Source organism: Pelodiscus sinensis, chromosome 2 (assembly GCF_052426305.1).
Source record: "Pelodiscus sinensis isolate ZL-2025 chromosome 2, ASM5242630v1, whole genome shotgun sequence".
Classification (NCBI taxonomy): Eukaryota; Metazoa; Chordata; order Testudines; family Trionychidae; genus Pelodiscus; species Pelodiscus sinensis.
In genome coordinates, this window is record NC_143053.1 from 68,054,341 (window position 1) to 68,077,011 (window position 22,671).

Consider the following 22,671-nt stretch of genomic DNA (forward strand, 5'->3'; position numbering starts at 1 on the left):
ACTGATTTTTTTTTCAAATGCAAAAAAAGATACTATCTATAATTATATCCAGACCCTTGCAGGAGCCAATGTAGAATACAGATGGTGATGATAAAGGACTCTAAGTGGTCTGGCGCAGAGAAGACATGGAGACAGTTGGGAAATGAATAATATATAGACCAGGGAAGCAGCAAAAGGTCAGAGATTGGATCAAGTGTATGGCAGCATGAAATACATGAAGTAAAAGCATCATTAAAAGATAAAATACCATTGGAAGCTCTGCCTTAAATAAGTTCTGGAGGCTGTCTGTGTGGGGGTGGGTGGGTAGGTGGTAGGTAGATAGATAGATAGATAGATAGCATATCTATCTATACATAAAATTCAGTATACACATATGGGTTTACAAGATCTAGAACTTAGCCACTTTGAAAAGATGCACTGCTATTGATATTTGATTCCTGTCCCCATAGTTGAGCAACTATTTCTTGCTCCAAATCATTATGGGTATGTCTATACTGCATGCTTATTTGAAAATAAACTATTCCAGAATAATTATTCTGAAATAGCTTATTTCGAAATAGCATGTCTACACATCAAGGAAGCCTCAAAATTAGACCAAAGCAGGCTTCCCTAATGTAGACGTGCTACCTCAGTTTAGAGCCCCAGGAGGCACTAGGGAGGAATAATTTAGAATAGCCCTGGTAAGGCTATTTTGAAATAGCATCAGTGGAGCATCTACACGCGCCTTATTTTGAAATATCTGTTTTGGAATAGGCGTTATTCCTCATAGAATGAGGTTTACAGATTTCGGAATAAGCCTTCCATTATTTAAAAATAATTTCAAAATAACAGAGTGGCTATGTAGAAGCTCACATTGTCATTACAAAATAATGCTAGTTATCTCAAAATAACAGTGCAGTGTAGACACACCCTATGCTTTGAGAAATGATGTCTTCTTGTTACTGTCCCATTTCATGTTAGGTTTCCTTTCCTTAAAGCACAATACTGTACATTGAGGAATGGAAAGTCAGGTAATACAGTGATAAGGTTTCCGTGATACCTTATGGTGTATCATTTAACAAATAGAGTTTGAAAAATAGATTTTTCCTCCTGCGTTAAGGCTTTGGAATATCAGTTAACATCAGTATTGAAGCATTTAAAGCACAGTAATGTGACAATGAAAGACCATTTCACCATAAATGCAGCTAAAATAAATCAGTTGTCAGAATCTGGGCTGGATAGTGGTGTTCTCACTCAGGCAGAATTCATTCCTTACGTCCAATTGAGTAAAGATAGCATTTTCAAGTCAAAGCATTATTAATAAACTATATTAATTTGCAAATCTTCATTGGTTCATTCACTCCCATGTCATTAACCTTGAGCAATAGTTCAACTTTGAGATGCCCTGGAACATGAATATAATTTTAGAAAATGCGTTACATTTGAATTTCAGACATGCATAACTCATTGCTTCCCTCATACATTTTTATTAGGAGTATTTCTGAAACCTGGAGCAGTATAAATGAGTGAAAGTCACCTATGAGATTGTATTCCAAGAGAAATTTTTTGGCTCATGGTAGCTGCCTGTAAAAAAATTAGCATAAATAGAAAGTGCCTGTGTAGAAGGGGAAAAAATAAATAGATAGTTTGTCTTGGCTCCCATAAGGAAAACAAAGAAGTGCATGGGATTGGCTCATGAACAGGAAGGATTCTTTCCATTTGCTTTTAGCAGCAAAGGGATTAAAGTAGTATATAGGAATAGTTTGTGAGCCCCCCTCGTGGCACTCACTATATTTCAGAAGCCAACAGAAAGCAGCCAAAGACGCAGCAGAATGCAGGATATATATAAGTATGGTTTCTTGGGACTCAGTTGCGTTCATGTGGCTCTTTGTTGTTGTATGAAATGCAAGATGCAATATTTTTGTGTAACAAGATTATGCAAAGGAGATGCAAAGGACTCTCAAATTTGCACTTGATGCCGGCCCTGCCTTAATTAGCTGCAATGCTGAACAGAATTTTCTGTGACCACTCATTTCCCATATGCTAGATTTCAGCCTTAATCACCACATTCATTAGACCCCTGGCTGGAATGTCTATTGTTTGTTAGTCATATTAGGCAATCATCAAACTTCAGTGTTTTCAATTAGCCATTATTATTCTCTCAGAATAATATTCACCTCTCTGTATAGAGCCCTCAGAAGACACATCCACACAGCACTTAATTCCTACTTAAACCTGATTGCACAAGCTCACTGTGTGAGGGCACAGTTTCTGTAACTGAAAATGTGTTGGTATTTCATTAATCCCCAGCTGGTGTGTTTGAGGAGTTACACCTGAGTCAATATCATGAAATTTGTTCTCCCTTCAGAGAGTCAGTGCAGGCTTTGGAACCACTTAAATTCCATTAGCATTCTCCTTAAATGGTGCTGTCATGGTTACAAGATGAATGGCAAATTATGAGCCTTTTAGCCTCTCTCAAATGTACCTCTTAGGTGACAGGCCTGCCTTCCTGCACCTGCCTTTGGGTGGAATCCTGCAGTCCAACCAGTCTTACCCTGGATCTGTGAACAACAACCCTGTTTCCCAACTGTCTTTAATGTGATGGGCCTCATTGTATTGGGCACCTTTTTTCTCTGTGCACCTGTGAACAGCAAGGTGGTTAAAGTGACTCAGAACCAGCTTCCTGGAACTCTTCTCTCTGTGCACTTTGTACCCCTAGGTGAAATATAAGCTTCTCAGCCAACAGAAATGTAATCATTTAGCATTTCTAATTAACAGCTTCCCCATTATTTCCTCCAGGACTCTTACCCGTGTTACTTTTTCCCTGCTTGGTTCTTTTAATAACCACTTTTGCACTAGCTCCACAGTGAGTAACCCATAAACCATCAAAAATAAATGTGCGCACACACGCACACAGAGTCATGTTCATAAACAATATAGATTTTTCTGAATATGCCACAGGTGCATTCACCTTTTGCTGTGCTCCTATACTGGGTAATGTTTCCTCCCCTCAGAATTTTCTGTCTGAAGATTTCTAATGGTGTTATTGACATTTGTAATATGATTTGTAATGGGAGCTATGTTTAAGCCACAAGCTCAGCTCCTGCAATTTGCTTGGAAATATTTGTAGTTCTGATTTCCATTCAGACCCATATTTCATTTTAATATACTATCAAGGATTGAAAATTCTGTGCTTAGGATCCATGGGCCTTCCATTAGGAAGTCTTTACATTTTATATTTTTGAAACATGTTTTGCTATTTAATAATAGGAAGCTATTTTTGATGTGGCTTGACATTTCTCTTCATAATAAATAAGGCCTGTAACTTCATCCTAGTCTCTGTCCTTTGGCTAAGATTCTCTGAAAGCAGCTTTTATGAGTCACCACATCTTCAACACTGACCCCAGTCCTGTGCTGAATTTTGGAATATAATTATTTTTTTCATTACTGTGTATGCTTATTGCCAAAAAAAAATGTATCTAAACTGTTCTTGGGAAATGCATACTCCAGCAGAACAAACATTGAATCAAACTCAAATCCCAGTTGGAAAATATGCTGATAATATCTTGAACAGAAGAAGAAAACTGGCTCAGACTAAGCAATAGTTAAAACAAAAGACATGGAAATAAAAGCTTTGCACATTATAAACCAGACGATCACTGCTCTTTAGTTATACTGCAGTTACAGTGTTTGTATGATAATTACTACTACATGTATGAATTACTAAATGAATCATGATTAAACTGTAGTTTCTTAATATGATCTACTGTAATTACTCTTTTTATGTGTGTACCTAATGCAACCCTCTGCAAATGGAAATGACCAGAGTTGCCATTTTAAAATTATATTGTGATTACAGTGTAATTTATATATATTAATATAACATTAAGGGGAGCAGTATTGAACCTAAAATGGACCCAATTATGTCAGCTAAGAAAATTGGTTGGCATACATTTGGAAAGTCCATTACCTATCAGAGAAATTTTTTGATTTATCCATCTTGACTGCGTGGGAAAAATATTGGGTTTAGTTTAATCTTCACATTGGGGGAATGGTGCCAGCTTTTATATCCACCATTTTGATTTTTCCCTCTAAAGATGGTGGTCAGCCTCCTTGTCACCATCCCCTGCCTAAAAAAGGGTGGAAAAGGAAAAAAAGGTGGGAAAAGTGGGTCACCTGACTCTAATCTGTCCAGTGACAAGAGGGCTTATAAGGAGTGTTCACTGCCCCTCAGGTCTCTCTGCATGCATGCCATCTGCTCAACTCAGCAGTGCTGGAGCAGCAGCTAGTATGCTGTTTGGCTTAATAAGCCATCTGAGGCAGAAACCTGGTTGCTCTCACCACAGAGGCTAGTCATCTCCCACCAGCAAGAGTGTCTGGGACAGCCCTCTGTGGTGCAGCAACCCTGTGCCCTATGCTTGTAACAACTGCTGGGGCAGAGGTTATTTGCTTTTAAGGTTAAGGAGATTGCAGCAGGGCTAGTCATACACACATACATACTTAACATCACTCACCTCCCAGTCTGCACACTGCACCCAGGACGGCGTGTCAAGAATAGAAGAAAGGAAGAAAGAAGACCAGAATCAAGACCTTTCACCTACCTGAGTCTCTGCATCTCTGTCCTGCTCTGTGAGTTCTCTTTCCGCAGCCTGAAGACATTCACCAACCTCTCCTTACTGGACATTGTGATGGTGGTAGGACCTCTTGTTTACACCATTCATATTTTGGATTCTGGCTTCATGCCATTGTTTGTTATTACACTCAGATTTTATGTTTGCCCTTTAAATTTAGTATTTTCTTAATAAAATGGTTGCTGTTCCAGCCATTTTTTCTGAGTTGACTAATACCTGGTGACACAGATTTGGAAAGGGTGGAGAACCAGTGTTCTCACAGACAGGATTAAGTCCTTGCCTAACATTACAACTTTCTTTTCCTTTATGCTGTTCTGACTTTCCAATTTCATGTATGAACTATTTAACCTCATACTCAGAATAATTATTGTTAGTGAACCAAACAAATTGCATTAATATCTTGGATAATAATAATTTTATAAAAAGCATTCAAGATGTCCAGTACTTACAGTGTTTGTCTGCCATTGTTTGTTGAGGAACTGTATGCTACATTAGTCATTACTGCAGTTACGCATATGCTAAGCCTTGAATGTCGAGGACTAACTTCTATTCAGTGCTTTTTTTCATCTTCTCCTTTTGTGGCATTATCTTAGCTGACATTATGTCCTCCTCACTCTTTTCAAAATACATATTTTTTTTGTTTCCCTTTACCAGGGAGTTATTTCTGTGTGCACCCAGAAATAAATCTATTCTGTATTCAAAGGCTATAGAAAATTAAAATGCATTGCTATCGGGTTCACCAACAAGAGACTTAACTAAGTTGTGAGAATGAATTCATCACAAAAAACATTTAGACCAGGGGTTCCCAAACTTTTTGACACAGGGACCAGTAAATCCATTCACGAGGACCGGTAACATTGATTTGCATATTTGCATATTCATTAAGCAAATGATGAAATTCAAATACATTGTTTCTGGTCCTCCCAAAGCTCCCAGTGCCAGAGTTAGCAAAGCTTTTGATACAGTCATCCACAATATTCTTGCTTGCAAGTTAAGGGAATATGGATTGGATAAACGGACTGTAAGATGGATAGAAAGCTGGCTAGATCAGGGTTTCCCAAACTTTTTACTTTAGTTGGAACCCGTTTTTTTTTTTTTAGTACTGTTTTTTGCAGCTCAAAAATATAAATGCATATACAAAAAAGAATGAAAAATGAATACATTTTCAGTGTTTCACCTGGTTGCATCCTCCACCTAGCCTGGGCCAGGGCTTAGGGGACCCGGCACCGCATGGGCACTCCAGGAGGCAGGAGCAGGAGCAGATTAGGGGTAGGGTATCTGGCTAGGAGGGAGGGTGCAAGGAAGGGTAGTGTTGCCAAGTGTCCGGTTTTGTACTGGACAGTCCAGTAATTGAGGGTTTTTTCCAGGAAACACATTGAGAAATTACCAGACATATAAAATGTCTGGTATTTTCTAATTAGGTAAGTTTTATTATAATTAGGTGTATCAGTCCTTAGGTGGGAACTGCCTGGCTGGTAGATGTGCTCACGCTGCCTGAGTGTGTCTACCTGCCAGGCAGTTCACAATTACTTGAGGGAGGGAATGTGGAGATGGGGGGAAAATGGAATCCCCAGCCAGACTCACTCGTCTGCCAGGGTCTGTAGAGTCTGCATGTGCTCGGGTCAGTCCCGCTTCCCCCCACTTCTCCTCCTGATCTCCCCAGTCCAGCCCTGCTGCCCCCTTCCAGCCCTGCTTCCAGCGACCGGTTCTCCCCACCCCCTCCAATCTCCTCCGGTCAGTCCCGTTCCCCTGACAACCCCTTTGACCAGCCCCGCTGCCCCCATCCAGTCCTGCTTCTGGCAGCTGGTTCTCCCGTCCTCCTCCTCCTGCTTGCCCCCGTCCAGCCCTCACCTCCCCCCTGCCCAGCCCTGGTTCTACCGCTTGCCCTCCCCAATCTCTGCAGGACAGCCCCACTGCCTCCATCCCTGCTTCTGCTGCACGCCTGCCTTCCCGGATCTCCGTGGAACAGCCCTGCTATCCCTAACCGTGCTTCCGGCACCCGGCTGCCTGCCCGCCCAGATCTCTGCTGGACAGGCCCACTACTCCCAACCCTGCTTCAACCGCCTGCCCATCCGGATCGTCACCGGACAGCCCCGCTATCCCTAACCCTGCTTCCGCCGGCCGGCCAGCCGGCCGGCCGCCCACCCGCCCTGATCTCCGCAGGACAGCCTCAGTGCCCCCAACCCTGCTTCCCGGCAGCCAGTCTCTCCCCCTCTCCTCCCGCCACCTCCTCCCAGCTTGCTCTGCTCCCCTCCCAGCAGCCTCCAGCCATGCTGAGGCCCGGTATTTTTTCCCACAGCCTGGTACCGGGCCGCGGCCCATAGTTTGGGAAACGCTGATTTAGATAATAGTTTCATTACTTTATTTGCTGCCTTTACTTTATTTGCTGGCCAGTAACTTTTCTGCTATGCTACAAGCATTACCAAAGCTCTTACTTCTACAATCAGCAGTCTCAGTGACAAATTTCTTAAGGGGGGAAAAAAAGTGACCATTTTAACAAAACCATATTAATCATGTCCATATATAGGGGAAAACTTCAACAAATGCAGGAGAGGTTCACCCTACTGATTTACCTATCTGCTGTTGATATCTGAGAGCTGCTTTACTTTGACAGACATTGAATCAACTATTAGAATAAAATTTACCCTAATGCAGAAATTTTGTACAATGCCTATGTATCACATAAGCAAAGCTTAAGTCCGACACTTATGTTATGTACAAGTCTTGTGCTAGCTCTTCAGCCAAGAGCAAATTACACTCTTACTGCATATCATTTAACATGCTTTCTTTCTGCAGCCATTTCTCTTCATTTTCAGACAGAAGACAGATGAATTGATCAAAGGCAGCACATGACCAATAACTTGTATTCTCATTGATAGGATTTCCATAGTTGGACAGAAGTTTAGTAAAGAGTAGATCAAAATGACCTGTTAAGAAACAACAAACTGTTTAGAACAAGGAAAAGGAAGTACAGATTGAGCATCTGTAGCCCAGTACCCTCAGGATCTGACTGGTGCTGGACCAGAGAATTTGCCGAACCATGGGAGGTCAATATTTTTTAGCAACATTATTAACACTTCCACTACTTACTGGGCTCTTAGAAGATATTTAGGGATAAATTAGAATTAAAAAAAGCACAGAACACTGAGCCAGGACTGGTGGCTGTAAACAAACTTTATGGGACCTACGGAAACTTGGCCAGACCCATGATAAGTGGACATCCAGCTAATTAAAATCATGCTAGATCATGGATGTTGCCATACCAGAGTGTGCTGGACTAAAGAGCTTCAACCTGCATTTCTTCATACAACACATAACCTGTGGCACTCTGCCAAAGGATGTTGTGAAGGTCAATTCTATAAGAGGGTTTTTAAAGAAAGTACTAGATACATTCATGGATACTAAGGGTATGTCTACACTGCGTTCCTCTTTTGAGAGAGGAATGCAAATGCAGCTGAGCAAAATTGCAAATGAAGCGCGGATTTGAATTTCCCACGCTTCATTTGCATAATCACGTACGGCTGCTTTTTCAAAATACCCTATTTCAAAAAAAGAAATGCTGTCTAGACACGGTTATTTCAAAAGAAAACCTTTATTTCGAAATTACCTTACTCCTTGGCTGTGTCTACATTGGCACCCCTTTCCGGAAAAGGGATGCTAATGAGACACTTCGGAATTGCAAATTCCGCGGGGGATTTAAATATCCCCCGCGGCATTTGCATTTACATGGCTGCCGTTTTTTTCCGGCTCGGGGTTATGCCGGAGAAAAGCGCCAGTCTAGACGCGATTTTCCAGAAAATAAAGCCCTTGAAAGTAGGAATAAGGGATCTTCTGGAAGCCGGAAGCCGAGCCGGAAAAAAGCGGCAGCCATGTAAATGCAAATGCCGCGGGGGATATTTAAATCCCCTGCGGAATTTGCAATTCCGAAGTGTCTCATTAGCATCCCTTTTCCGGAAAGGGGTGCCAATGTAGACACAGCCCTTAAGTTTAAGGGTAATTTCGAAAGAAGGGTCTTCTTTCAAAATAACCGCATCTAGACAGCATTTCTTTTTTTGAAATAGGGTATTTCGAAAAAGCAACCAGATGCAATTATGCAAAAGAAGCATGAGGAATTCAAATCCATGCTTCATTTGCAATTTTGCTCAGATGCATTTGTATTCCTCTCTCAAAAGAGGAATGCAGTGTAGACATACCCTAAGTCTATCAATGGCTATTAGCCAGGATGGGCAGGGATGGTGCCCCTAGCATATCTTTGGCAGAAGCTAGGAATGGGAAAGAAGGAATGGCTCATTTGATGATTCGATACCTTTTCTGCTCGTTCCCTCTGAAGTACCTGGCATGGCCCACTCAGAAGACAAGAGATTAAACTAGATGGACTATTGGTTCTGACCCTATATCACTGTTCTTATGATCTTAACAGAGCATGTTTTTCTTGGATATTTATAATTTTAAATATTCTGCATTTATGGCTTTTTATAAGGAATGCTTATTGTAGTATTTCATTACTGGTAGATTGCTTTGAAGAGCTAAAGATCCCCCTTGTTCATGCTAACTTCTTAAAAATGAATATTGTGTGTGTATATAAACACTTAGGATGCATCTACACCACACCGTTATTTCAAGATAACTAGAATTATTTGAAATAAGAGTGCAAGCATCTACACAGCGATTCTGTTATTTTGAAATAACAGATGACTTATTCAGAAATCTGTAAACCTCATTCTAAGAGGTTTTTTTTTAAATAAGGCATGTGTGAATGCTCCACTGCTGCTATTTCAAAATAGTCCCTCAGCAGGGCCATTCTAAGTTACTCCTCCTCAGTGCCTCCTGGGGCTCTAACTCAAGATAGCACATCTATATTCTCTACATCTACATAGAGAAGCCTGCTTCGGCCTAATTTTGAGGCTACAGTGTAGACAGGCTATTTCAGAATAACTTTCTGGAATAGCTTATTTCAAAATTGCTGTGCAGTGTAGATGTTCCCTTAGTTCTATGGCTAAAAATCCTAAGCTATGTAGCACTTAAAATATGGGTGAGAAAAATCATCCTATTTGAATGGGGAAACTCAGTTAGGAAATTGGATTGATTTGCTCAAGATCATTTAATAAACCAGTGGCAGAATAAGGAGTACATCACAAGTCTCTTGATTCACAGTCTCTTATCCTATGCACTGGAGAATGCTGCCCCTCTTCTTAAAACCAAGGTACCTGCAAGCAGCCATCTACTAGGCAGAGTGGTGTGATGGAAACATCATGGGACTATGAGGTAGGATACTGGGCTCTATTCTTGGTACTGATAGTGGCCTGGTGGGTAATTATGGCGTAGGTAGTTCCCTTTCTATGTCTACATTTCCACATCTGTAAAATGGGTGTAATGATCTTTTTATATAAAGCACTTTGAGATCTATGGATGAAAAATGCTATATCAGAGCTAGTAATTATCTCACTAATGCTTTTTGTTACCATTGTTTATCAAATATATGTGTTTAAGTGAAAGTGCTCTTCTTTAGAATAATCCTTCCTGAGTTCTTTAGTTATGCCATTTTGATGTTTTAATCATTTTCTATATTTCTTTAAGTGTGCCATCACCTGGTAGTGGCTCCTTAAGGACAGGGAATGCTCAAAACAGTTAAAAGAAACTTTTGAAAGCCATAAATTACACTTGAAATACTTAAATCTTTCAGTGTTGTTGCATTTAAAATACACATTTTTCATCTTGCATAAAATAATATTTTTATTTATTTGTAGAATAGGATGATAAATATGACCTGGTTGTTTTCATCTCTGGTATCTCATATTTCAGCCCTCTAAATTCAACTGACAAGCAGAACACCTGTAGATCTTGTACAGTATAATCCTGTAAGCTGATACTATAGGCTTTACTTGTTCTGGGTTATGGATAACGGCATCATGAACTCTAATCTCTGAAGAGCCTGGTTTATTATATAACAGCATTACTAATCCCCCTAGGTGACTGCTCTTTTGAACCTAAGTTTAAAACCACTATTTATTTTAGATTTAGAGAGTGACATTAAAATATGGGATCTATGGAGAGCATTATGTTTGCACTTGCAGGTAGTGAGAGGTCTGTCTGGCTGTTCCCTAATGCAACTCAGGAATCCACAGAGCACGTTCCACAAAAGGAGATGACTCTGAGTCCTATGTTACACCAAGAGATTGAATTAAACATAAGGAACTGATCCTTTCTAACCACTCCTTATTCTTTTTAAGGCTAGAGACAAATACAGTGGGAGCAGCACCTGCTCAGCAAGTTTTACCCCCCTGTTTCATTCCAGGTAGATGTCCACACTCCTCCTCCCCGCTCTACCTAGATGCTGCAGAGTGGTGACTTGCCTTCTCATCAATCTCAGAGGAGTAGCCGTCTTAGTCTATAACTTTAAAAACAATGAATGATCCTTAGAGACTAACCAAATTATATGGAATCATGGGTTTTCGTGGGCAAAACCCATTTCATCAGATTAATTGGAGAGGTATTTGTATATATAACAGTAGAAGAAGTATCTGTCAATTGTAGGACCTATGTTAATGCAGATGACAATGGCAGGAAAAATTGGTTTTGAAATGCACCAACCAGTTAAGCCATTACAAAGCCAATTTTTCCTGCCATTAACACCTGCATTTCCACATCAAAAGCTATGTATGGGCCACATCCCGCCCTCTTAATTAGCCTCATTAACACAGATCCTACAATTGACAGGTACTTCTTCTGCTGTAATATATATATATATTTGCTCTCTGTTATTTCCACTCCAATTCAATTGATGAAGTGGGCTTTGCCCATGGAAACTCATGATTCTATATACTTTGGTTAGTCTCTAAGGCTATGTCTATAGTGTCAGGTTATTTCAAAATAAGTTATTTGGAAATAATAACTCCAGAAATAACTCTTTTGAAATAAGCTTATTCCTCATCACAAGCAGGAGTTACTATTTCGAAATAACAAGCTCCTTATTTTGAAATAACCAGCTTGGTAGTGTGGCTGCTTGCCTTGTTATTTTGAAATAACTCTCCAGTGTAGACGTGCCCTAAGGTGCCACAAGGCGACTCTTTGCCTATTCATAGGCAAAGCTGAATATACAACCCTGTGGAGCCAGTCGGTGCAATTCCTGCTGTACACTTGGATAATATGAGTTACCAAGGGCCTGCTGTTCCTTCATCTATTGAAGTCAAGGAGAGTTTTGCCATTGATTGCAGTGGGAGCAGGACTGACCCAAAGAAAGTGTAATGCTCTGTAACTACCATGGCTTCAGCTTCGTGTTTCCACAGAGCTCTGCATTAGGCTGGGAGCTGAACTGTTCAAGGTAATTTAAGAGTTAAGTCACATTACGCCAGGCTACTAAGAAATGTTTTTCATTCAAATTGTCTGTCACATGTTCTAATTACTGAAGCTCTTCATTTATTTTGGAATGTTTGACTAATTAAGAGCTATGTGGAAAGAAACTTTCTTTAACAGCTGAAAAAAACCACACCAAGCATAGGAAACAAGGTGTATCTGGCAAGTGATTTATTTACACAAATCACAGCAGGAAAATACAGATTTCATTTTCAAATGGTGTCTCACTGGTTTGATTCTGCACCTTTGTCTAATGGTCGGTAGCTTCCTCCCCCCATCTTGTGAATTGCTTATGGATTGTTCAGCATGCTTTTTCTGCCATGTTATTCAGCTACTGACTGGAGTAGTCATAACTGAAGTGTGTGGCTTAAATAAATGAGTCAATAAGTAACAGTTGCATATTGGGTTTACAATTTGGAAGAGAATCGTTATAACCAGAAAGGCTGGACCATTAATTATTTCTATATGAAAATTGGTTGTTACTATAAACCACCTCAGTGCAGTACTCTAGTAAAGATTAGTTTTCAACTAACCTAGCAGACTGGTGTGTGCATTCTCTCTTTGGAGGCAGCAAACTTAATTGTTGCAAGGATCCAATGAGAGGGACTACTGGACAATAGAGTGAGACATCCCTGGAGAACTCACCAACTGGGACTCATTGGTTGTTAATGGAAAGGCAAAGTTAAAACTGGCAGAATCTTGAGTTTCTGGTGAGGTGGATAGACAGAGTGGTGTGGCAGGGAACTGACATCCAGTTTAAGCCCCAACAAAATTCTTTTGTTGAGGCCAAAGAGTATAATGGTGCCTTATGGTTCAGGGTATTCTGAGCAAAGCTTTGCACCAGCACAGATGTTATTACAGCACAAATAATTTTTTAATAAAAAAGGAGCTGAAACCTTGTTATGCTCATAACATTTCTTTTCTGGTCCTTGAAGAACTGGTGTTGCTTTTTTTCCCCTTTTTTTTGGCTTCACATCTTAGATTTGTTGGCCAGGATAGCTAGGCAGTAAGTCCATTCTATTTCTTCTATAATTCTTCCTCTCCAAAATAACTTTAGAAAAACAAATCAGAATCATTTGTAACTGCTTAAGAAAATCGGTAAAACGCTACAGGTTTTTTTGCAGTTTTTCTTTGTCGTCTGTTCCTTCCAATTGTTTGCTATACCCTCTTGTTGCATTTTGCCTTTATTAGACTGTAATATCTTTTACTCTATTTGCACAGTATGTAGCCCAGTAGATCCACCATTCTGACTGGGCCTTTTGCATGCAATCATCAGACAAATAACATAAACTATTTCTATTTTTTTTTATTTCTGCCTTATGGCTATTTAGTTGTGACAGGTAGAGAAATATGCCACCTACACGTACACAGTACAATCATGTTTCTTAGGAACAGTTATTGGACACAGAATCAAGCAATTTCATTTAAGATTGTACATCATGTTTCCAGCCATAAGCCAATCTGTATCTAATTGGGGTTAAGAAGAAACATTCCTTATGGGAATATTTTTCCACAACTGTCTTCTGCAGGCTGTCTTGCATTTTCCTCTGAGGCAGCTGGTACTGGCCACCGTTAGACAAGTATTGGATTAAATGGGCCTCTGGATTGAGCCAGAATGATATTCTTTGTGTTCCTATGTTTACTTGTTTATTTTAAGGCATCTGTTCCTTCAAAAAGCAAAGAAACACAAAACAAAAACAAAAACAAAAACAAAAACAAACAAACAAAAAAATAAACCTGTCCAGGACTTTTCATCCTGGTTCAGGATGAATTGTTTTCAGCAGCATGATTTTGTTTTCTCTGCAGAGATTTTATTTTCTGACCAGCTCTAATAACAATGCTAAATTAATAGACTTATATTAGTGTACAACTGCAATTAAAGACAGTATACCTCTGCCATGCTAGAACCTATCACATTGTAATTTGACTGTATTAATTGAATAATTGATTTGCACTAGAAAAAGTCCATTGATCAACATTTCTTCCACTTGTACTTGACGATGAAGGTGATAAAAATCACACTATCAACACAGTTTGTTGTCTTACTTATTATAGTATTTCCAAAGAGTGTGACCATAAAATATCAGAAATATCAAAAATACCTCACACAGAAAGAGATTTAATATGTTCTATGCCATCTTGGTGTGTGTTTTCAAGCTTGACTTGTTTTAAGGTGTTTTGAATAGAATTTGAAAATGCAAATGAGATTGTGAATTTTACATTCAAAGAACAGGTGAATGAGGGGTAGAAGTGTGTTTGTTTTGCTCAGCTCTTTGTTCCATGCCAAGGTCTAGAATCTGGGTTAATATTAAACCATGTTTTACAGGAGCAGATGTCCTCACCAAGTATCCAATGAATTGGCTACCATGCGCCAGGGCTCTTTTAAAGACATTTTCATAGATGTAATGTGAATTCTCCAAGAATTATTTGAGATGTCTCATCCTGCCAAAATTAACTTAGTTTAAATTTATTCTGAGTTCTTTGATAGCTATTTCTTCTAAGCAAATGTCAGCTGACTCGAGTATTCTTTGTGAAAGAAAGAGAGATTACTAGCAACTGGCTTGTCAGGAGCATATGAATGCCCACATTATATTGCTGGGCATATCCAAGGCTTTAAAGATGAAATTTATTGGTTTTTTCCTTGAGACTTGTCATTTTAACCCTACAGTAAAAATTAAAGAATAGATTTATCATTTTGAAAAAGCTATCTCAGCCTTATGACGATAACTGTGGTCTGATTTATTTCCCCTCTTTTTTTTTAACACTACAGACCATTAACAAAGTCTGGCAATAATCTGTTTCTTGAAGAAAATTTTTTCCAGTTTTTTCTAAATGTTCTTTACTACATTTCTCCTACTCCACTCACATTTTACTCAGCAAATGAGGAAATATATCTGACCCCCAGGAATCAGTGATGACCCACTAAATTTGGATTTGATCTCTCTGATCATTTGGTACTGTAAGCTCATTCTTAAGAACACTGAAGTGAATAACTTTTAGAGAAATTTAATAAAATGTTTGTCAAAGGCTGAATCAGAGAAGTCCCAGGGCTTATCCCCTGGTGTGCTGATCATGCCACTGATGCCCACCTTCATCCTCTCTGGGGCTCCTCTCCACCCTGTCCTGGGACAGATCCTCTGTTCTCTCCCAGCCAAACCACAGAGTTGGTGTTACCATTCCCCTAAAGAGCAACACAGACTTGGCCAGTTCAGCTCTGGACGGGCTCTGCTATAAGGACTCAGCAGCCAGGAAACCAGCCCCCAAGAGGAACCAAACCCACAAACAAATCTGTCTTAATCTGTCTAAAAGTTTTACACAGTGAAAGGTCTGCCTGCTTTATCGATGAAAGAGAGATATGCACGTTGGTTTCTTTCCCCGCCCCCCTCCTCAAGTAACAACTCTTTATTGTGGGCTCGATAATAAACAAAAGTGGTTTTAATAATATAAAAGTAGAATTCAAGTGGTTGCAAGGGAAAATAGTCAGATCAAAGTACGTTACTAAGTTAAAATGAACAAAAATGCTTAGTTAGTTCTAATCCATTATGAAATTTGTTACATTCAAAGTCTTACCCTAAATAGCTGTTCTGATCTCAGATAAAGAACTTCAAGTCAGAGTTGATCTTTTCAGAGTTCTTCATTGTCAAGCATCTTTTTAGGTCAGTGTTTCTCAAAGCTGTCTGGAAAACCACTTTGAGAAAGATGCTAACTGGCCGATCTACTGTGTTGATTTACTGGCTCTGTGGCCATTGAGTCTCATGGCTCCCATTGGCTCCAGTTCACTGTTTGCAGCCAACAGGAGCTACGAGAAAGAGTGTTGACCTGGTCCACTGTTTTAGGGTGTGACAAGCAGTTTCAAAGGCCGGTTGAAGACGAAGACTGATTGCTTCCCAATTCTTAAATAGATTTTCCCCAAGGTGGAAACTCTTTGGAAAAAATACAATGTTCAAGATGGATTCTAGTACCAGGCGGCATGGTCACATGTCTTTCTAGGGCCAACCACAGTTTTGGCTAATAGGACAAACACAACCATTCACAAGTTGATGGTTTGTGTACTGAGTTATTAAGTACCTGAAGTATCACTAATTGACTTCATTAGCAAACTTAGAAATAGTTACACTTCTAACTTCACAAACAAGAATGATACATGCATAAAAATAAGATATACAGATTCAGGAGATTGTAACTGTAAATTGATATGTTGCACATTATATTTTACCCAAAGCTTCTTTGAGTTATGTATATTCATATTCATAAACCAATTTTCATTAGGCATGGTGGTGTTGGGACAATGCTTGCCAAAGCTTTATGAAATATTTTGCTGCTACATCCCTATACCAACCAGAAATTACCCTTTTTAAATATTCAAGCCAGATTTCTAAGTGAGGATTTAGCATTTTCACAATAATCATGGAATAAAAGCAAATGTACAGATTTAAAACCCAATTTTTCAAAGCCAAATCAATATTCCAATGAGAAGGGATCTTGGGGAAATTTGTTTCCTTTATTCAGGTTCACAGGGAAAGAAGAAAACGTTCATGAGTTACAGAAATTCTGGGACACAGTACTCCAACAAAAGGAGTTACTGCCCATTAATCACTTTTAGATTGTTCCGGGGAGCAAGAACTGTCATTTTCTATATGATGGTACAGTGTCACGCATAATGGGACCCAGACAGCTATAGGTGTTAGCCTAGGTCTATTATTAGAATCTGTGAACTTTAATAAAAGCTGTTTTTTTTTCCCACAGGGAAGTGTTTTGGAAACTCTTTGCTCAAATGAGCCCAGATGAGCTCTAACCCATTAAGTGCACTGAAGGCAATCTATGCACTTAAAGACAGAAAGGAGTTCTTAAATATAGCAGAGCTGGTACTGAATTACAATGCTGCATCAAGGAATCAAGCCATGTTGCTTTTCAGATTTGGGTAATCCCCTGGCCCTTTCAGTCCCAATGTGTGACCAGATCTCAATTCTTTGTGTCCTAAGAAAATATGTAGAGCACCTTATAAATTAATAGGATTTTTGTACATGATACCAGCTAGAATGGCCTTCATTTCAGGCACACACAATCTACAGTGATTTACTTCACATTCCTTTGGACTCCTTTCTATAGAACAGAATAACAACCTTTGAAATACTATTTCTGTCAAGACAATCACATGAGAATTATAACAGACATCTTTCCATTAAAACTTATTCTAAAATGAACACAATTTTAATCCTCTCCAATCTCAAATGCTTTGCTGATTCATTAATTAAGATGGAATAACTGGACCAAATAACCTCTCCACCATACAACATTAAACAATGTTAAAGAAGGTTGTGGGTTATTTAGTCCAATGGTAAACACATCATTAAAATTCTTTATAATTTTACTTGATATACAGAAAAGAAGGAAAAGCAGTTAAAGTATAACACTTCTTGCTCTCTTTCTCTTTAGCAATAGAGGGCTTTAGAAGGAACCTTACCCCCTTATTTAACAGTGTCATAAATAGTCTCAAGGATGGCGGTGATGTCCTTTTGAGTAAGCTGTCAGGAACAGTATTCCTGATGATGCCACAGCACAACTGGTGGCTGAACTCTGTGAATTTATCCTCACACACAACTATTTCAGATTTGGTGACAACATATACCTCCAGACCAGTGGCACTGCTATGGGCACCCGCATGGCCCCACAATACGCCAACATTTTTATGGCTGACCTGGAACAACGCTTCCTCAGCTCTCGTCCACTTACACCCCTTCTCTACCTACGCTACATCGATGACATCTTCATCATCTGGACCCATGGGAAGGAGACTCTGGAAGAATTTCACCATGATTTCAACAGCTTCCACCCCACCATCAACCTCAGCATGGACCAATCTACACGGGAGGTCCATTTCCTGGACACCACGATACAATTAAGTGACGGTCATATCAATACCACCCTATACCGAAAACCTACCGACCGCTATACTTACCTGCATGCCTCCAGTTTCCATCCCGGACACACCACACGATCCATTGTTTACAGCCAAGCACTGAGGTACAACCGCATATGCTCCAACCCCTCAGACAGAGACCTACACCTACAAGATCTTCAACAAGCATTCTGTAAACTGCGATACCCACACGAGGAAGTGAGGAGACAGATTGAGAGAGCCAGATGTGTACCCAGAAGCCTCCTGCTACGGGACAAGCCCAAGAAAGAAACCAACAGAACACCACTGGCCATCACCTACAGTCCCCAGCTAAAACCTCTCCAACGCATCATTAGTGATCTTCAACCCATCCTGGACAATGATCCCTCGCTTTCACAGGCCTTGGGAGGTAGGCCGGTCCTTTCTCACAGACAACCCGCCAACCTGAAGCATATTCTCACCAGCAACTACACACCGCACCATAATAACTCGAACTCAGGAACCAATCCTTGCAACAAACCTCGGTGCCAACTCTGCCCACATATTTACACCAGCAACACCATCACAGGACCTAACCAGATCAGCCATACTGTCACTGGTACATTCTCCTGCACATCCACCAACGTAATATATGCCATCATGTGCCAACAATGCCCCACTGCTATATATATCGGCCAAACAGGACAGTCCCTACGTAAAAGAATCAATGGACACAAATCTGATATTAGGAATGGCAACATACAAAAACCTGTAGGGGAACACTTCAATCTTCCTGGACACACAATTGCAGATCTAAAAGTAGCCATCCTGCAGCAAAAAAACTTCAGGACCAGACTTCAAAGAGAAACTGCTGAGCTACAGTTCATCTTTAAGTTTGACACAATCAACTCTGGATTAAACAAAGACTGTGAATGGCTTGCTAACTACAAAAGCAGCTTCTGTTCCCTTGGAATTCACAACTCCAGATCAGCTGCTAGAAGTGGGCCTCATCCTCCTTGATTGGATCACCTCATCATCTCCAGCCTGATCCTGGCCTGAATATTTATTCCTGCCTCTGGAAATTTCCACTACATGCATCTGACGAAGTGGGTCTTTGCCCACGAAAGCTTATGCTCCTACACTTCAGTTAGTCTATAAGGTGCCACAGGACTCCTCGTCGCTTTTGCAGATTCAGACTAACACGGCTACCCCTCTGATACTAGGAAGGATTGGAGCTGTTCTTGTTGCCTTTTTTCTTAAAGCTTGATTACATTTCATCCTAGGTGGTATTTGAGTTTCAGCTGGAGATTGTAGTGCATCTGGGTCTCTCTCTGACCTGGACTGGTAAGGACATCTCTCAGGATCAGGATGATGAAGGTTGGGGTCCCAGGAAATGAGGAAGGTGGCCGCCATGAGATGAAGCTCACTCCAGTAGCCAACCTCTGTCATTTTTTTTATTTTTCCTATAAAATCTCCTTATTTAAGGACTCCAAAAAGAGTAATTTGTGCAAAAGTCCAACCCCACCTTGTCATCCAGGTAAGCCTAATATTGGACACACATTCTTTTGTTCATTAATATCTGGTTCCACATTAATATCTGGTAGCAAGTGTGATTTTAACGAAGTCCTTGAATTAGATTAATTTAGGATTTTTGTTTCGACTGATTCATTCTCTCTGGTTTTCTAGTACTTGCTCATAATATTCATTTACTGAAAACAACTTGACCTATTTTCAAAGTTAATTTCCAAGCAGGCAAAAATTGTAGGTTATTGTGACATTTTATGCACTTGCATATACATTTTACATTTGAACTTACAAGTGGGGTAAATGCTTAGGTGCAGTGATCACTACAGGACATAAGTATTAGCTTGATTGCTTTTTCGATTTCATTTTCAGGATCAAACAATGAATCAATCCCTCCATGTAAAAAATGCAAATATTTGATAAATTGTCTGTCCCTCATATTCTCTCTGGTTCTGTCTATTAGTCCCGCTGTCTTATTTTTTTAAGTGAAAAACAAATTTAAATTAAAAAAATGGTAAAACTCCTAGTTTTTATTGGAAACCAATTTTTATCACACTCCCCTCCCTTCCTTTTTGTGTATTTAGGTGGGAAAAACATGTTAAAATTATGGGAAACTTTAACAAAAAAATGGTATTTTTTCTAGCTCTATCCACTAACATTGCTAGTCAGCAATTAGGAGACCTGGCTTCTATTCCTGATCATGCCATTGATGAGCTACATGACCTTGGGCAAGTATTTTCAGCTGTCTATTTACTTGTTCACTCTCTATGCTAAGGACTGTCTCTCACAGTGTGTTTGCATGGTGCCAAGTGCTCGGGAGTCCCACTTTCAGGGGCTTTCAGTGCTACTGTAATAAATCACAATAATAATATCACAGTCAAAGGGATTTTTGCCTGAAGCCCAAAGGACTGCAGGCTTTGCTACCACTCAAGGACCTGACTATTGTGTCAGTTGCATGTGCAACTCCCAATAATGTTAATATGAACTGCACCAGTTACACTGAAGGAGACATTTTCTTTCCTATGCCAAAGCTAGTGTCTAACTAGATCATAATTCCATAAGTAATATTTGGACTGGACAGATCATGACCAGTATTAATAAAATTTTAAAATATTTTAAAAACTTAGAGATCAATTAATTTTTAGCAGGCATTTTTTGTGAGGGTGTAATGCTTGCTAAAATGTCTCAAAGCATCTCCTTTAAAAGCATCTCTTTCCTCTGGTGACACAATTATGATATCATTCTGAAGGCAGCTACCCTTTTCTCCAGCCAATTTTCAGTCATTTAGGTCACTAGATGGAACATTAGGGAAAATGAAATATACAGGGGCAACTCAATTCCAGACACTAGAAGACAGAATATATCCTGTCTCTAAGGAAAGTACGCCAGAAGCCCTAATGTTTAGCTGAACAGAAAATAGCCTTGACATGCACTCATTAGAATCTAAGTTTTATCTTCCGGAAAGGGTAACAATTAATAAATATAACAGGGTTTCTGAGTGATCTAATTTTTAAAATAGAGTCTGAATAAAATTGTAGTTGTTAATACTAATATCTGGGTAAATAACATGGTTAATTTGATCTGTTTTCAAATTGCCTCAAAGGTTAAGAATAGGGCTGTCAATTAAATCACAGTAACTCACACAATTAGCTCAAAAATAATTGTGATTAAAACATTAATTACGGTTAATCACAATTTTAATTACACTATTAAACAATTATAGAATACTAATTAAAATGTATTAAATATTTTTGGATGTTTACAAAAAGATCTCACCAAACTAAGGGTATGTCTACACAGCAAAATTATTTCAAAATAACAGCAGTTATTTCAAAATAACTTTACTAGCGTCTACACAGCCAAACTGCTATTTCGAAATTAAACAGAAATAGCGGAGGGCTTATTTTGAAATTGGTAAACCTCATTCCATGAGAATACCAGCTAATTCGAGTTAGGGCTTTAAATCAGACTCCCGTTTCACTGTCGCATGGCAGTTACTCCGGGCTAGTGAATTTCTAAAATAGCGACCGGCCGGGAACATGCAAATCAAGCATGGGATATTTAAATCCTGGGCTTAATTTGCAACTTCAGTATGCTTCATTTGGCTCCCTACTTTGAAGTAGGGGGCAAGTGTAGACATACCCAAAGGGACGTGTAATCGGAGCACAGCTGAATATTCAGAAGGTGCTCAAAACTATTTTCAAAAGGAAAATATGCAAACGTTTCTCGGCAGGGAAAGTAGAGGGTGTGGAGCTGTAGCAAGGGGTGAGGAGATTATATGGAGGGGAATAAATGGGAATGGCTGGTGAGGGCAGGATGGGGGTTTAAGGTAGAGAGAGGATGGGAATTAGTCAGAAAGGGTGATATGGAGGTAAGTAGATAGGGGAGGAAGGCAAAGGGCGCAATTGCCCCACAGCCCAGTGATTCAGAAGGGCCCTGAGACCTTTAAATTGTAGCCGGAATGCTGACAGCATGCTTTGGACAGGGCTAAGGGCTGGTGGGAGGAGGAGTGATGCTGAGGGTTGGCTGCCCTAATTCTGCCCCTTTCCGCATGAGGCCCCATCCCTTACATGAGCATGGACCCAAGCTCTTCTTCCCCCCCCCCAACCCTGTTCAGGGTCACAGCAATTCTGTCAGCCCCCCTGGTGTGGACAGGGTATGTTGTACAGAAATTGGCTACTACAAATTAACCAAGCTAATCCCCAAATGTGTGATGTGATGTATAATAATTGTAATACAATGTGCAAATGTATATAAAGAAAGAGGTTTGCTGGGTAACTTTGTATGTGCACTAGACCCTATATCAGTGTTTCTTAAACTGTGTTCCGCGGAACACTGGTGTTCTGTGAACAACTCATAGGTGTGCCGTGACCTCTTCTTTGTTTTTGTTACTTCTTTGTTTTTCTCTTTTTTGGTCTGACAACCTTTTATTTTTATTTTTTTGGAAGAAAATTTTCATAGGTGTTCTGCATAAAAAATTATTGTTTGGTGTTCTGTGGTCTCAAAAAGTTTAAGAAACACTGCCCTATATCCACCCATGACACACGAGTCAATCAATTCAGCGTAGCCTTGCTGTATGAAAATGTGGGAGCCTTAGTAATAACACGAGTTGAACTGAATTATTGGGGAACTGAGTGGAAGAGGTGTCAAGGGAACCTCAGCAATAAGGCATATAAGTACCTACTCCTGTGATTACACAGACATGGGGGACAGAGGTAGGGGCTCTCACCTCCCCAAGATCACTTCACATCACAGTGGCAGCCCTATTTAATAGAGCTACACGTAACACAGTGAATGCTTCTGGAG